At 38.5% G+C, this 7,724-nt stretch overlaps 1 pseudogene; it reads left to right on the forward strand.

The window, feature by feature from the left end:
* The first annotated feature begins 6,492 nt into the window (after positions 1–6,492).
* On the forward strand, positions 6,493–7,178 carry LOC101592600 (annotated as a pseudogene).
* Positions 7,179–7,724: the final 546 nt, after the last annotated feature.

Here is a 7,724-nt window from a genome sequence, read left to right on the forward strand (position 1 = left end):
ATCTTCTGAATTTCCACTGAGTCTGTGGTAATTACACCCTTTTCATTCCTTATTGCTTGTATTTGAATTTTTTCTTTCCTCTGTTTGATGAGCTTAGCTAGGGCTTATCAATTTTATTTAATCTTTGAAAGAACCAGCTTTTTGCTTTTTTAATTCTTTCAATTGTTTTCTTTGTCTCAATTGAACGAATTTCTGCTCGAATCTTCATGATTTCCTCCATCGTTGAGCTCTGGGTTTGGTTTGCTGTTCCTTTCCTATTTGTTGATGGTGCAGCATTAGGGTATTTTTTTTTTCCCATTCTGTTTTCCTAATGTGTGAGTTCACAGCTATGAATTTCCCTCTGAGAACTGCTTTCATCGTATCCCATAAATTACTATAAGTTGTGCTACTTTACTTCAGAGGCTCTTACTTCTGAGAATTCTTTTTTTATTTCAGAAAAGTATTGCACTTTGATTTCCTCTATATCTTTCCTTTATAACTTTCTGCTGTTCCTTATTTACTATGAACACTATTAATTCATGCATTTGAGCTGAGCTAGTGCCCTCCGCACTTGTTCTGAGTGGGAACTGGGTTTCCTCCATATGTTTCTGCATTTGATTCTTTACTGCAGATGTCATTATTTCAAGGATTTCTTTTCTTATTTCTATTCTGAGTTCCTCTATACCTTTCTGCAGCTTTTTCTTTATTTCAGAAGGCATTGATTCATTGCTTTCAGCTGTGTAATTCCCAATTTATTCTGTGTTAGTTTCCTCTGCACTTGTTTCAGGTGGGGTTGGGTTCTGAGGTTGCATTTTGTTCCTTCACGTCATTTTGTGTAGCACTCTCTTCTGACCTTTGTTGTAGATATTCGTTGTAGTTATAACCTTAGCATGTACTGAAGTTCAGGTGCAGATCTACAAAGTTTGGATTTATCTAGCTGTCCTTGGCTTGGTTCTGGCTGCTGTGCTCAGCTCCTTCCTGCTGCTGCCCTTGAGGGTGAACCTGTTTTGCCCCTGTGGCAAGATGTTCTGCTCCTGGATTAGCTGGATGGTTCTATCCTCTACACTCTCTGCAGGGATTGCAGCTGCAGATTTACACCCCAGGCATGTGTGCCAGTGCTGAGCTGAGCCTGGAGGGGACAATGTGGAGTGTGTGGCGGGGGAGAGGCAGCTCTCCCACACACTCACTGGGTCTGGGATAGGAGTGGGTCTGGGGATTCCCAGAATGAAGCAGAAATTCCTACTTGGCAGGCCGGATTTGGGAGGTGCTGCGTAGTGGTTGAGGGCCTCCCAAGGGGGTGAAATAGCATGTCACCCACACTGGGCCTGGGCTGGGACCAGTAGTTGGTCCTGCAGGCACAGGGTAGCCAGAAGCTCTCCCACATACTCACCGGACCTGGTTTAGTGCTGGGTCTCTGGGTTCCTGGAACGCAGCAGAAATTCCTACTCTGCAAGCAGGGTGGGGGAGGTGCTGCATTGTTGTGGGGGACATCCCAAGGGGGTGGAAGAGGGTCTCACCCACACTGCACCTGGGCTGGGACCAGTAGTCATTTCCACCAGCGCAGGGTAGCATTTAGTTCTCCCACACACTCAGCAGACCTGGTCTAGGACTCAAACATACCACCTTTTTTCATCCATTCATGAGGTGACATGCATCTTCATTCTTTGCAATATATGGTTATCACAAATTGCACTTTTATGCACACAGGTGCACATACATCACTTTGATATGATGTTTGCAGTTCTTTCAGGAAAATTCCCAGTAGAGGTATAGGTGGTTTAAATGGGATTTCCAGTCCAAATTTTTTAAGGAGTCTCCACACTGATTTCCATAATGATTGTACCAGTCTACATTCCCACCAGCAGTGGAGAATGGTTCCTTTGTCCCTACACCCTCTCCAACATTTGTCGTTGGTTGATTTCTTTATGGTAGCCATTCTTTGTGCAGTGAGATGGTATCTCAATGTTGTTTTAATCTGAATTTCTTGGATGGCTAGTAATGTGGAGCATTTTTTCATATATCCATTCGCTTCTTTAATTTCTTCCTCTGAGAAGTGTGTATTCATCTTGGATGCCCATTTCTGGATTGGGTCTTTAAATTTAGGGGCCCTACTGCTTTTTATTTCTTTATAAATTCTAGAGAGCTGATTTTTGTATAAGTGCTTATTAATCAAGATTTTTTCCAAATTTCTGGTTTTTGTTTTTACTTTGTTGGTAATTTCTTTTGACATGCAGACAGTTCTGAATAAGAGGAGGTCTCAGTTGTTAATTCTTTTGATTTTGTTTCTTAATGAACTATGCCGGTCTGTTTCTTTTAATTAGTGAATGGAGTCCATTTACCTTGATTGTTATAATTGAGATGTATTAACATATGATTGAGTTGTTATTTATCTGTTGTTTTTTACTCCTTTTTGCCTGTGCTTAATTGCTTGCCCTATTTAGTGGGTTCATTCTGTTCTCATTCATGGAGTTCTGATCATTTTGGTCCCTGTCTAGAACATCTTTCATAGTCTCTGTAGGGTTGGCTTTGTCATCATGCAGTTCTTTAGATGTTCTTTGTCATGGAAGTATTTCACTTCTTCATCAAACTTGAAAGAGTGTTTTGCATGTTATAGAAGTCTGGACTGGAATTTGTTCTCATAGAGGACTTGAAGAGTTCTTCTCCATGCTCCTATTGCCTCCATGTTTGTGAAGAACTGTCTGCATAATTCTTTTTTTGAAAATTAATTTTTTTAAGGAACAGATAACAATAAGACAGTTTCAAAACTAAGAGAATATTTTCAATAATTAATATATTGCATATTGTTATCTTCTTAGTGGTTATTCATAGTACAAGATGCAGACATGATATCCTGTCCACACACTGTTACTACTAATCTTTCTTCTCATTGAATTAAGAAAAAATATCTGTATATGTATCCTATTTTATACATACAGATGCAAAATAGTCCTTCCTTTGTATCCCCCCTTTTTGTTTAGTTTTGTCAGAGATGGGTATTCCATTGCTATTTAAATATTGTAGGTGCATGAATTCAGCAAAACAGTCCAATATAGTCCTGTAGTCCATAATAGTATTGGGTTATCTATAGGACTGGCAATGTCAAAAGTTGTTGACTTGAGCCTTTTACAGCTCAGTATATTAATATGGCTTTACTTTTTATACCACATTTTTATACTTTTCTGCTAGATTTTTAATTCCAAGATAAAGCAAGCCCTGTATAACTGGTAATGTATCTTTTGTATCTGATAAGGTCAGTGAAGTCCCCTAAGGATTTATTCTGTTTCCCTATACCGCAGTTTGCAGATCTTTTGTGAGTTTCAGCCATGTGGATGAATCACAGCTATGGCTTGACTAATTTGCTCTCTGTGAAAGCCTAAGGGAATGTTTTCTCTCCATGTAACTCTTCTTAGGAACCCTCTACATCATCAATCACATTGCTCTGTGTCCCCATAATCTCTCAAAAACTTGGTACACAACTGAGTTACATCATGTTACAGTATAAGTTCTGCTATTTCCTGGGTATTCACTGATCTTCAAATTCTAAGGCCATAATGATGGCTGTCCTTGCAGCCCTTCTTTTACTCTAATTTTTGGTCTGCAAACTTAGGTTGTTAACCCTCCAGAAGAGAATCTTTTTATTACCCTACTACATATACAGTTGGGTTTAACCACACTATCTACCGGTATATCAAACCTCTTAGGCATAACATGAAACAGGTATTTTCCATGTAGTACTGATATGTTAAACTTTAGGTCTCTACAGAATATTGTAAAAAATATTTAAAAAATAAAAGTATTTTAAAAATATGAATAAACAATTACATATTTTTATACAGAAATTTAGAAATCTATCCATATACAGCATTGCATCAGGAGAGTCCTGTGACATTTATATTTTTTTTTTGTTCATTCATTACCCTTTTTTTAAAAACAGACATTTACTTGAAAGACAGTATGGCAATAATTGGAATGTCTTGATAAGCAGTCTGTCGTAGTTCCGATGAGTTTTCCTTTATATGTGATCTGCTTCTTTTCTCTAGCGGCTTTCAGTATATTTTTCTTGTGCTGGATTTCTGGGATCTTGACTATTATATGTCTCGGTGTGTTTTTAATTGGGTTGAAGCTATTTGGTGTCCTGTGTGCTGTGGTTACCTGAATGTCAGGTTGTTTTGGGAAACTTTCTGCTATTATTTCTGCCCATATTCTTTTTCTGTCATTTGTATTGACTCCTTCTTTCTCATTAATTCTATTAGCCTCATGTTATTTATCTTTACATCATCCTGCAGGTGATGAATTATTTTTTTCCTGCATCATAGTTTTTTTGTTTTTCATAGTTGTTTTTGAGAGATCTTTTCTTATCTTTTCACTAGCTGCGACGGTGTCTTCAAGATCTGAAATTCTGTCTTCACTTTCACTCAAACTGTTGCACAAGCTTGTGATTAAGATTTTTAAGTTCCTCTCTGTCTCTTTAACTTTGCCTCATGTGATCACTTTCTTTCCTCTATTGCTCATTCAATTAATCTATCACTTTTCTAATCTCTATTTTTTTTTATCAGTGTCTTCTTGAGGAGCACTTATTAATTCTTTTACTTCAGAAATTATTTCTGTTCTTACTTCCTTTATATGTTTCTGCATTTGATTCTTTACTTCAGATGCTATTAATTCATTTTTCGTTTTTCATTTCAGAGGTTATTTCTGACCTGAGTTCCTCTATACCTTTCTTCTGTTGTTTCCTTACATCAGACACTATTGTTTCAGACATTTCAGCTGTGTAATTCCCAATTTCTTCTGTGCTAGTGTTCTCTGCACTTCTTCTGGGTGGGCTCAGTGCCTGAGATTGCAATTTTCTCCTTCTCTTTTTCATTTCGTATAGCACTGTCCTCTGACCTTCGGTGTAGAGCTTTGGTGCAATTATAACCTTAAAACCTACTGAAATTCCAGTGCAGATCTATTACTTTTGAGTTCATCCAATTGTGCCTGGCTTGAGTCTAGCTGTTGCACTCAGCTCCTTCCCACTGCAGCCCTAGGAAGTGAACCTGTTGTGCCATTCTGGAAAGATGTTCTGCTCCTGGATTAGTTGGGTGTTTGTGGACCCTAGTCTTTCTGCAGGGACTTCAGTTGCAGAGTTACACCCCAGGCCTGTATGCCAGTCCTGGGATGGGTCTGAAGGGTTTCAGGGGGTACAAGGGAGTGCAGAAGCTCTCCCACACACTCACTATGCCTTGGCTTGGGCTGGGTCTAGGGAGTCCCTTGGGTGTGGCTGAAGTTCTCACTCACTTGGTAGGCTTTAGGGTCTCTGGAGGGGTGGAGGGGTCCTGAGAGTGCAGCAGGGTGTCTCATTCATGCAGCATGCCCGGGCTTGGTCCGGAGAGGTCCACCAGGTGTAGGGGAGCCAGAAGTACTCCCAGCAGTATTTAGAAGAGCAAAATGACAGGCATTCCATGCATGGCCCTACAATTACACATTGTTATCCTTTGTGTAGTTTCTTAGCTCACAGGTATCAGCATATATAATTAATGAATGTGAGAATCCTACCAATTAACTGCTACTTTCAAAAGCCTACTGAAGATTCTCAGTATCATTGCCTTAAACATCTTGTGCATATAAATGTATGCTTTTGCCTCTGTCATGTTTCCTAGCTTTTCTTCTTGCCATCTCTTCATTAATCTCTCATCTATTTAACACATCTTTCATGCTTTCAATTTAAAATAGTGCATTTTACATTTACATATTAGTTTTCTGGGTGAATTCAAAGATACCTGTGTGTTTTGAGTTGAGACCTAAATTAATTTTACACTAAAGCTTTTATCTTTGCTAATATCTCATGAAAATCTTTTCAATGATGTTTATTATAATTTAGATTCATTTCCAGAATTGATAGATTAATTTAGTAATACAGAATACATTTATTAGTTGTTAATTATGTACTCTAAGACTTTCCATTATGCTTATTCTTTACTCTGAATATTGTGTGATTGATAATTAATTATATGCCAAGATATCCCACTATTTAGGTCAAAATAGCATCTATTTATTTACTCATGTTTCTTTAAGTCATAAGCAGAGGTGTATTCCTTCTGGTCCACACTATGACCTACTTAGCATCATAGAGAAGCAGCAGAGATCTCATTCTGCACTCTCATTTGTTATCTAAGAGCTATCTAACATTTTACACATGGTGGTGGAAAAGTTCCCAGCAGCAACAAAGGAAAAGGCAAGCCACAATAGCAAGCATGTCTCAGTCCTCTGTTGTATCATGTTTTGTATTGTTCCATTGGTTTAAGAAAGTCACATGGTCAAACTCAGCCAACTATTTGTGTTTATGAATGAATGTGTGGCATGTGTGGTAGTAAACATAGATACTGGATGTGTTTAAGGTCATTAGTATTACAGATGGTTTCAAGGGTAATTAAAATTTAAATATTGCTGATATTTAAATTATCCACTAATTTTGAGACAGATAAAACTGTAACCTTATCACTTGAAGATTATAAACCACAAGACTCTGGCACTATGGTCATGGTGGAGGTTAGGGCAGTGCTCAGGCAGAACAGGCCAGGCACCAAGGTGCAGGATTTCTATAATTGGCCTGATGCATCCTTTCATGGAATGGATAGCACACTTGCTGTTCAGCAGTATATCCAAGAGAACATAAGGGGAGATTGCACCAATATTGACAGAATGCTTGACCTGCCTGCAGGCCAAGACAAAGGTGTGTGGCAGTATGAGTACCTCAGGCAGTTATGCCTTGAGCTAAATTGACTTGTTAAACTTTAGAGTGAATGCCATCCAGATACCTGTACTCAGATGACAGCAACTGAACAATGGATTTTTCTTTGTGACATTCATAAAACTCCTAAAGAGTGCACTGCCATTGACTATACCAGACACGTGCTTGATGGAACTGCCTTGCCTGCTCAATAGCAACAAATATTTTCCCAGCAACGTTATCAAAAAAGAATCATCTGTAGCAAAACTTGGATCTGTATGCCATAGGATTTACAGATGTAAATCTTTATTTTCACATGCTTATTTTTAATCACTGGCAGATATTTGATGAATATGAAAATGAAACATTTCGATGTCATCAGCTTACTAAATTTGTGATGAAATATAATCTGATGTCTAAGGATGACTTGATTGTATGAACTTTAGAAGGGGAAGTTCAGAATTCAGTTTCTGGGGAGAGTGAAGCATGAAGGGAGTGGGAGAGCTGTACTGCTCACATAATTAACATTAATTATGTTCTGTACATATGTCATTTTAGACACATCAATCATGTATCCACAGTCCAGCTCTCCACTCCCCTCCTCAGGCTTCTTCAGTGAGTATCTCACCAGACTGAGTTAGGGGAGCTTATTCCTATTTATACTGTATAATTGCTTACCAACTAGACCTCATGCTCACAGCTGTAGAACGCTACAGGGAAGCTGTGTCAACATGGCCTTGCACATCTGGATTTCTGGAAGCTGTTTTGAGTGTGTAGAGAACAGTCCTTACCATAGTTTCTCTCTTCTGCTATAATACTCTTCTTTCCATCTAACCCTAGAAATATTAAATGGAGATGAAGAAAAAAAGGACTACAAACCACTTTCATCTCTTAGGTCATCACATTCAATTCAAACTGTTCTGAGGGGCAGTTAGTCTAGATGGGCAAGCAGTTAAATCCTTCAAGTAAAAAGCCTCCACTAACACAGTTCTAAGAATGTTTTCAGTATAAGGGCTGGCCTTATAGTATACAGTCC

This window comes from Octodon degus, unplaced genomic scaffold (genome assembly GCF_000260255.1).
Source record: "Octodon degus isolate 3935 unplaced genomic scaffold, OctDeg1.0 scaffold00124, whole genome shotgun sequence".
NCBI classification, from domain to species: domain Eukaryota; kingdom Metazoa; phylum Chordata; class Mammalia; order Rodentia; family Octodontidae; genus Octodon; species Octodon degus.